Source organism: Biomphalaria glabrata, chromosome 18 (genome assembly GCF_947242115.1).
Source record: "Biomphalaria glabrata chromosome 18, xgBioGlab47.1, whole genome shotgun sequence".
Lineage (NCBI taxonomy): Eukaryota > Metazoa > Mollusca > Gastropoda > Planorbidae > Biomphalaria > Biomphalaria glabrata.
Window position 1 is genome coordinate 20,791,443 of NC_074728.1, and position 8,007 is coordinate 20,799,449.

The 8,007-nt window shown below is 32.0% G+C and overlaps 1 long non-coding RNA gene across 1 annotated transcript; it reads left to right on the plus strand.

Moving 5' to 3' along the window:
- Positions 1-4,556: 4,556 nt before the first annotated feature.
- LOC129924026 (uncharacterized) lies at positions 4,557-6,605 on the plus strand. The gene is made up of 4 exons (XR_008775969.1): positions 4,557-4,687; positions 5,103-5,217; positions 5,682-5,783; positions 6,196-6,605. It is a non-coding gene; the product is annotated as an uncharacterized LOC129924026 (long non-coding RNA).
- Positions 6,606-8,007: the final 1,402 nt, after the last annotated feature.

An 8,007-nucleotide genomic window follows, 5' to 3' on the forward strand; every position in this document is an offset into this window, starting at 1 on the left:
AACATAGATAGGAGTTAGGAGTGAAACTGAATCTGATGAGAACATGGATAGGAGTTAGGAGTGAAACTGAATCCAATGAGAACATGGATAGGAGTTAGGAATGAAACTGAATCCGATGAGAACATGGATAGGAGTTAGGAGTGAAACTGAATCCGATGAGAACATGGATAGGAGTTAGGAGTGAAACTGAATCTGATGAGAACATGGACAGGAGTTAGGAGTGAAACTGAATCTGATGAGAACATGGATAGGAGTTAGGAGTGAAACTGAATCTGATGAGAACATGGATAGGAGTTAGGAGTGAAACTGAATCTGATGAGAACATGGATAGGAGTTAGGAGTGAAACTGAATCTGATGAGAACATGGATAGGAGTTAGGAGTGAAACTGAATCCGATGAGAACATGGATAGGAGTTAGGAGTGAAACTGAATCCGATGAGAACATGGATAGGAGTTAGGAGTGAAACTGAATCCGATGAGAACATGGATAGGAGTTAGGAGTGAAACTGAATCTGATGAGAACATGGATAGGAGTTAGGAGTGAAACTGAATCTGATGAGAACATGGATAGGAGTTAGGAGTGAAACTGAATCCGATGAGAACATGGACAGGAGTTAGGAATGAAACTGAATCTGATGAGAACACGCAGCAGATGATGCGATAAATTTTAAAGATGTAAAGTTTATTGACAGGGGTGCATCTTTTAATTATGCTGTCTTGTACGAACGAACGAGGTCACTGAATATTAAATATATATTAAATATTAAAAAAAAATAGGCTGAAAAGCACCATGAAAAGAGACAGAACATTTCATGGTGGAGGCTGTTGATAAGGACATTCTGCAAGTAATCTATTTGAACACACTCGAATGGCTCATTGATGGGAGATTTTAACGAGCCATGTATGCGAATATGAAGGCCTATATGATAGAAGTATTTATTTTTTCACGTTATAATAAAAATCTCATTTCAAGTGTTATTAAGTAGTATCAAATAGTTTTAAAAAACATGAAAGGAATTATTCATATAGCAAACCAAGCAGGTAAAGCGCTTGGCTTCAGAACCGAGGTCCTGTGTTAGAATCCTGGTGAAGACTAGGATTTTTAACCCAGCTCTAATGGGTACCTGACATAACTGACATTAGTTGGGGAAAAGTAAAGGCGGTTGGTCGTTATGCTGGTCACATGGCACCCTCGTTAACCGTGGGCCACAGAAACAGATGACCTTTGCATCATCTGCCCCCATAGATCTCAAGGTCTGAAAGGGGAACTTTACTTTTTTTTAAAACCATGCAGGCTACCTACTATTAGAAATGCATTATGATACATAAACCCTGTTTTCGTCACAATATCAAACTTTACATAATGAGTTTAATGATATGTATAATTCGATACCCTTCAAATGGCACGTAATATGGTGGCCGGATTGCATAGAAATGCCTGCGGCCCTGTCAAGTTGATACTTTAAAAAATTATTTATTGTACCTAACAAAACATGAATCAATAAACGAAAATACCCAATTAATTGTTGGGAATTAATTATTTTGTTTGGTAGAGAATAAAGGAAATAACTTGTACATTATTTGTAGATATAGTTTTAAGGATGGAGTTCTCCCCCCCCCCTTTTCTTTTAAAAAAAAAAGGATTTAAAAAATAATGTGCGTGTTATTGGTCCTACCACAAATGTCCTGGAACGTAACGATTTACAACAGTCACATGACACCAGTTATGAAGAATCACGTTAGCGGAGACGTTCTGAAATGTCCTCAAAACGTTTTCATAGTAGCAAATGATGCAGACTCATCTCTCGAAAATAGTAGGCCTATAATATACATTTCAAAAAGTGCTACTTAAACCCCATCAATTGTTAATAGTTCATTTGGTTGTCCTATTTTCCGGCTGTAGATACATGTCCTCACATGCCAAACGAAGATACAGGGATTCTTCCGAAGGCAGCCGTCTCCAGTTTCCATGGAAGCCTGGGAGCCAAGAAAAAAAAATCCTAAAACACAATCCGAATTATTTTTGTTGGTGCGTTTACCAGCTGACTGATCAGTACGAATTCCACTTGTTCTAATGTTTTAAGTCCAACACTATATACTTAAAGCTGGGCTAATCAAAAGAATCATATACTTTATTTACAAAAGAATAAGATATGCAAGAAATTCCATTTCTGGCTTGAAATTTGGTTTTTGTATTAGGTGACAGATGCAGAATAGGTGAAATGGATTGTTCATCTATAGCAATTGCTTCCCTTTTCTTGAAGAATCAAAATCTCCTTTAGTTTAAGAAGAATAAGCCCGGCTAAGGACATATAACCTATAGGCTATTTGTTATTATATTTAAGGTAAAAGAGGCCATATGTTTTCTTCTAATCCAAACAAATTTTTTTCGCACTTCGATTCGAAACACCAAAGTTTATTCCAATCAGTCTCTATATTTTGGCATCAATAAACTCATATTTTAATTCTATATTAATATTAACTAAATTCTAAGATTCCCAAATTTGAAATTCTGTTTTCTTACATAAAAATTTAAGACAGCTAAATGAAATGAAATAGGGTCAGAATTATTGGAAAATGGACACGCACATTATACAGCGCGCTAGTTTTATATTAAATATCAAAATAAAGATGTAATGACCACAAAAACAGCAAGTTGTTCGGATTCATGTATGATGTAATGTCCAAAATAAATAAATCAATTACACTAATATACAATTTAAGCCTAGACGTGGGGGAAAAAGGGGGGGGGGAGAAATCTTCATTCAAAACTAACTGGAAAGGGACATGTTTTGTCTACAGTATTTATTCGCGGTAATCTATAAGTATTACTGTTGATTATCGTGAACGAATAATAACTCTGAATATAACTTATAAGAATCAGCTGTTTAATCTAACGCCATCTTGGTTGACAACAACAGTTACAAGGGATGTTACTCCCAAACACCGAGTGGTAATCTATAAGTAATACCAAAAGATTACAAAACATTTAATAAAATATTCATTTTAAACTATGCTATTTACAATTAATAGCTTTCAGGCTACATAGCCTACACGTAGGCTATAAATAAAATACATCACGTAATCCTATTCAAGCATATATCCAGTTTTTAATGCGATATCAAACTATATATATATTGAAGAGAATGCTATTTGTGGACCGGATAATGTTCGGTAATTCCCGGTTTTTCTTCCCAGTAGACCCTGCTATGGCTATCGGCTATAGTATTGGACGATTTTTATCGTTTAGAAAAAAAATCTTATGAGCCTACTATCATTTACAATAAAAACAAAAAAAAATTCTAGCAATTTGATCTAAACCTGCACAAAAATAAATGATTTGTTTTACACATAAATAGATCTAACTAATTTTGTGTCATTGGGAAAAAAAACTCCTTCGCGCCCCTCCCCTTTGTCTTTGTCAAGTCAACGCCCCCTACTACCACTACAGTGGCGCGGGTTCCAAAACAATAACATATTCCGTGTTCCCTCTTTACAAATAAGCGTTGTGGTGTGTTCATCCGGAAGGTGTGTGTCAGACTAACCAATTACATCTTATTTTACTGTCAAGCTACGTAGAAGTACATGTGTTGGGACTGTTGGTGACTAGCTATTACTGGTGGTTAGAATATGTGAGCAGTGCTCATTACTTCAAATCACTACCTTAGAAAAAAACATGAATTTAAGGGTCTAGAATAATCTAGATCATCTAAATACTAGATCTAGATCTAATACTATAGATCTAGATCTATATCCAGAATAGTCCAGATATCTTAAACTACTCATCTTTTGTGTGTCATCTGAGGCTCGTCTGAGCTCGATTAATTGACTTAATCTTAGTCTTAGTAAATTTTGTTTAATTGAGAACGTAAATCTAGTTTCGTCTAGAGTCTAAATCAAGAATCTAGTCTATGCCGTAAGTAGTAGAAGGTAGAGATCTAGTCTAGATGTAATTACCTCAGCCATCTTCTTATTTAAAGTAATGTCTGAATTATAATGATTGATTAAGGTACAAATCATATATTAATGTATGAAAGAATTACATTCATGGGATGTAAAAGTTATAGTCACGACCTGATTAAATGAAATCTATTATCATAGACCCCCAATTATATTTTTCACTTTCGTAGACCCCTTGGAAGTCTTCGTAGACCCCAGGGGTCTATATAGTCCACTTTGGGAATCACTGCATTAAACCTTAATCAGCCAGGAAAACCAACCAGTTAGCAGAGTTTAAGTCATGCATGACTCTAGATTGACACACGAAATGCATAGGATGTACACTCTAGTCTACTCTAGTTCTAGAATCAATAAAATTATCTTATTTTTTGAAGTAGACCCTTACCAGATCTCTTGATTTACATTTGAAGCTTTTAAAGTCAAAACTTATGATCATATTATCTTAATACACATTGCATTTATCATTTTATAGAGCCTGAATAATTCAGGAAAATCTAGAAATAGCAGTAAAACATCCAATGTCTCAAGATAGCCTTAAACTCAACATCTTTGGTATGGCATCACAACACTCCATTTATTACATTCTTTATTTTTCAGATGGTGATGCATTCTATTGCTCTAGAAATAGAACATCCTACAGATGAACAAAACCAGCACCTTTGGGCTGGGCTTGAAAACTACATAAAAAAAAGTGCAGCAAGTGTATCTCTAAAAATATTTGTATGAGGTAAGTTTTTCTTCTAAATGCTTTAGTTATTTTTAAATTAACTTCATTGCTTCCTTTGATGTATGTATAATACAGTACAGGCAAACTATAACACTACAGATAATCCTCAGAGAAACATGCATTTTTTTTTTAAATTTTGTAACTAATATTTTAAGCATGTTAATTGAGAATTTCAGTTTCAATGTTTAAATAACATTTTAATAATTTTCTTAGTTCTCTCAATGTTTAGTAATTATTTTTTACTTTTGTATAAATTTGATATTTTATTCTTATTTTGTATTTAGAGAGAGAGAGAGATTAGTTCAAGTGTGTCCAAACTAGTTTATTATATATTTCAGTATCCATACAGAGATTTAAACTCAATTTGTTTGGTTAAGTAGTCCAGTGCTCTATTCACTTATCACATCTTTTTCAGGTCAAGTTGTGGAGTACATCCTAGCACTCTTGGACTAAAAGAGCATTCAGATTAATGGGAAAATCTCCTTTGAGTAACAGGCAAGACTTGGGAGCTAGTTATCAAGAACTGTGCAGTAAGCATGTCCAAATTTTATTCTTTTGACTCAAAATGTGCTTCTAAATTCAACAATTTAGTTATTATTTAAATTAGCTTCATTATGTATACACAAGAGTCTAGGTTTAAAACTACAGATAAACCTCAGAAAAGCAAGTAATTTTTTTTTAATCTGTTGTTTATTGCATGCTAAAAATATGTTTGTTTTCAATGTTTAAATTACCTTTTAACATTTTAAGAATAATTTTGTGAGTTAGTTCTCTCAGTATTTTTTTCTTCTTAGTATAATTTTGATATGACTTAGTTCTTTTCACTTGGTATTAGTAATTTTGATATGACTTAGTTCTTTTCACTTAGTATTAATAGAGCTAGATTAATTCAAGTGACCAAACTAGTTTAGTACATATTCATTATCTCTACTAAAACTTAAACTCATTATCTTTGATGCTCTATCCATTTATCATTAGAAAAAAACTTTTTCAGATAAAGTTGCAGATCACATCAGATTGCTATTCCATACAACATACAGATAATTGGACCCGTTATCTACTTGGAACAGTCAAATTATAGAAGCTATTGGAATAGGTAAGTTTTTCTTTTTATTGCTTTGATTATTTTGAAATTAACTTCATTGCTTCTTTTGATGTGTAGGCCTATATACAGAACAGGCAAACTGTAACATGACAGGTAATCCTCAGAAAAGCGAGTATTTTTTTGTTTGTTTTTTTAACTAATATTTTAAGCATGTTAATTGAGTATGTCAGTCTCAATTTTCCAATAACATTTAAGAATAATTTTCTTAGTTCTCTCAATGTTTAGTAATAATTTTTGTTTCATTTTGTTTAAATTTGATATTTTGTTCTTATTTTATATTTAGAAAGAGATTAGTTACGAGTGTCCAAACTAGTTTAGTAAATATTTCATTAGCCATAGATTTAAACTCAAATTATTTGGTTAAGTAGTCTGGTGCTCTATTCACTCATCACATATTTTTCAGATCAAATAGTGGAGCATACAGATGGAGTAACAGGCAAGAAGTAGCGATATCATGCTCATTGAGAATGCTTTTCTTTTCAATAACATTTGAAGAATAACAATTTCATTCAGTCCCATAACATTTTTTTTAAGCTAGAACAATTTAGAAGTAATCAACAAGCTTAGTAAAAATGTCATTATTTTCAGCAAGATTGAAACATATCTTTGGTTAGACTGCCTAATGTTTTATCCATTTATCATTTGAATCATAATCACATTTTGAATTTTGCAGTTCAGGTGTCTGAGTACATTCTAGCACTATCAAGCAGCATACAGACGAATAAAACCATCATCTACCTGGAGCAGGCAAAATAAATAAAAATAACATGTTAAGAATCGCAGCAAAGATGTCCAAAAGATTTTCTTCCTTAAGGCAAGTAATTTTCTAAAGTACTATAATTTAGGTATATAAAATTTAATTTTGTTTCTTTTGACCAATGCATAGTACAGAACAGCATAATTGAAATTATTGATAAAACTCAACAAAGCAAGTAAAATCTTTTTTTTTTTGTTTAGATTTATGCATGCTAATTTGAGAATATGTATTATGTTTTATTAACATTCTAAGAATATTTCTACTAATGCTTTTGTAATTTATTTTCCACTTTTGCATAAGTTTGATATAGGTTCATCTCGTGGCATAGCATTTATAGAGCACAATCCTAAGTACGCAACTATCTAAGTTCATTTAAACACAAATTTGGTTAGACAGCCCATTGCTCTTTTCATTCATTTCATAATATTCTTCAGATCAAGTTGCAGAGATCTAATTGTTTCATACAAGAAGAAAGAAAGAAAAAAAAAAGAAGCATGCAGAGAAATGGAACCATCATCTAATAGGGACATGCAAAATATAAAAATCACAGCAAGGAATTTTTATTCTATAAGGCGAGTAGTCTTTTAAAATACTATGTTTTAGCTGTATATACTTAACTGTTTCTTTCAATGTATGCATTGCATATGAATGGTAGGAAACTCCAGCAAAGCAAGTAATGTTTTTTTTTTCTCATTTTTTTCTCTTTTGCATGCAAGTTGAAAATATTTGTGTTCAACTAAACATAGGGAATAATTTTCAAAAGTTGTCAACATGTTTTTATAATTAATAGAGCTAGAATAATTTATTAGTTCGGTACATTTCAGTATCACTAAGACTTTCAATTCATTCTCTTTGATTTGGCTGCCAAATATTTTTTCATTTTTAAGTTGGAGATCCAACTAGAAATATATCAACATACAGTCAAATGAAGCCTTCTCCTAGGAGTAACAGGTAAGGTTTGAAAGCTACGTATAAAGATATGTACAGCAAGATGTCTAATAGTTGCTTAGTTGAAGTCACATTTTACTGGGACTTTAAAATACTTTGATTTAACTTATTTAAAATTAGATTCTTTTGAGAAATATGCATGATTTGGAACAGATTAGCTAAGAAACTACAGGTAAATATCAGCAAAACGTAATTTATTTTTTTAATCTTTAGGTTTCATGCATGCCAATTAATGTTTTTTTTTAGTGTTCTAATAAATTATACTAATTTTATTTTAATGATTAGTTTCGTATGTTGGTAATCAATAAAACTCCCATAGATAAGCAGAGTAAATACAGAACTTTTTTAATTCAATAATATAAATTCTAATGTAGTACCATTTTCAGCAAGATTTAAACATATCTTTGGTTAGACTGCCTAATGTTTTATCCATTTATCATTTGAATCATAATCACATTTTGAATTTTCCAGTTCAGGTGTCTGAGTACATTCTAGCACTATAAAGCAGCA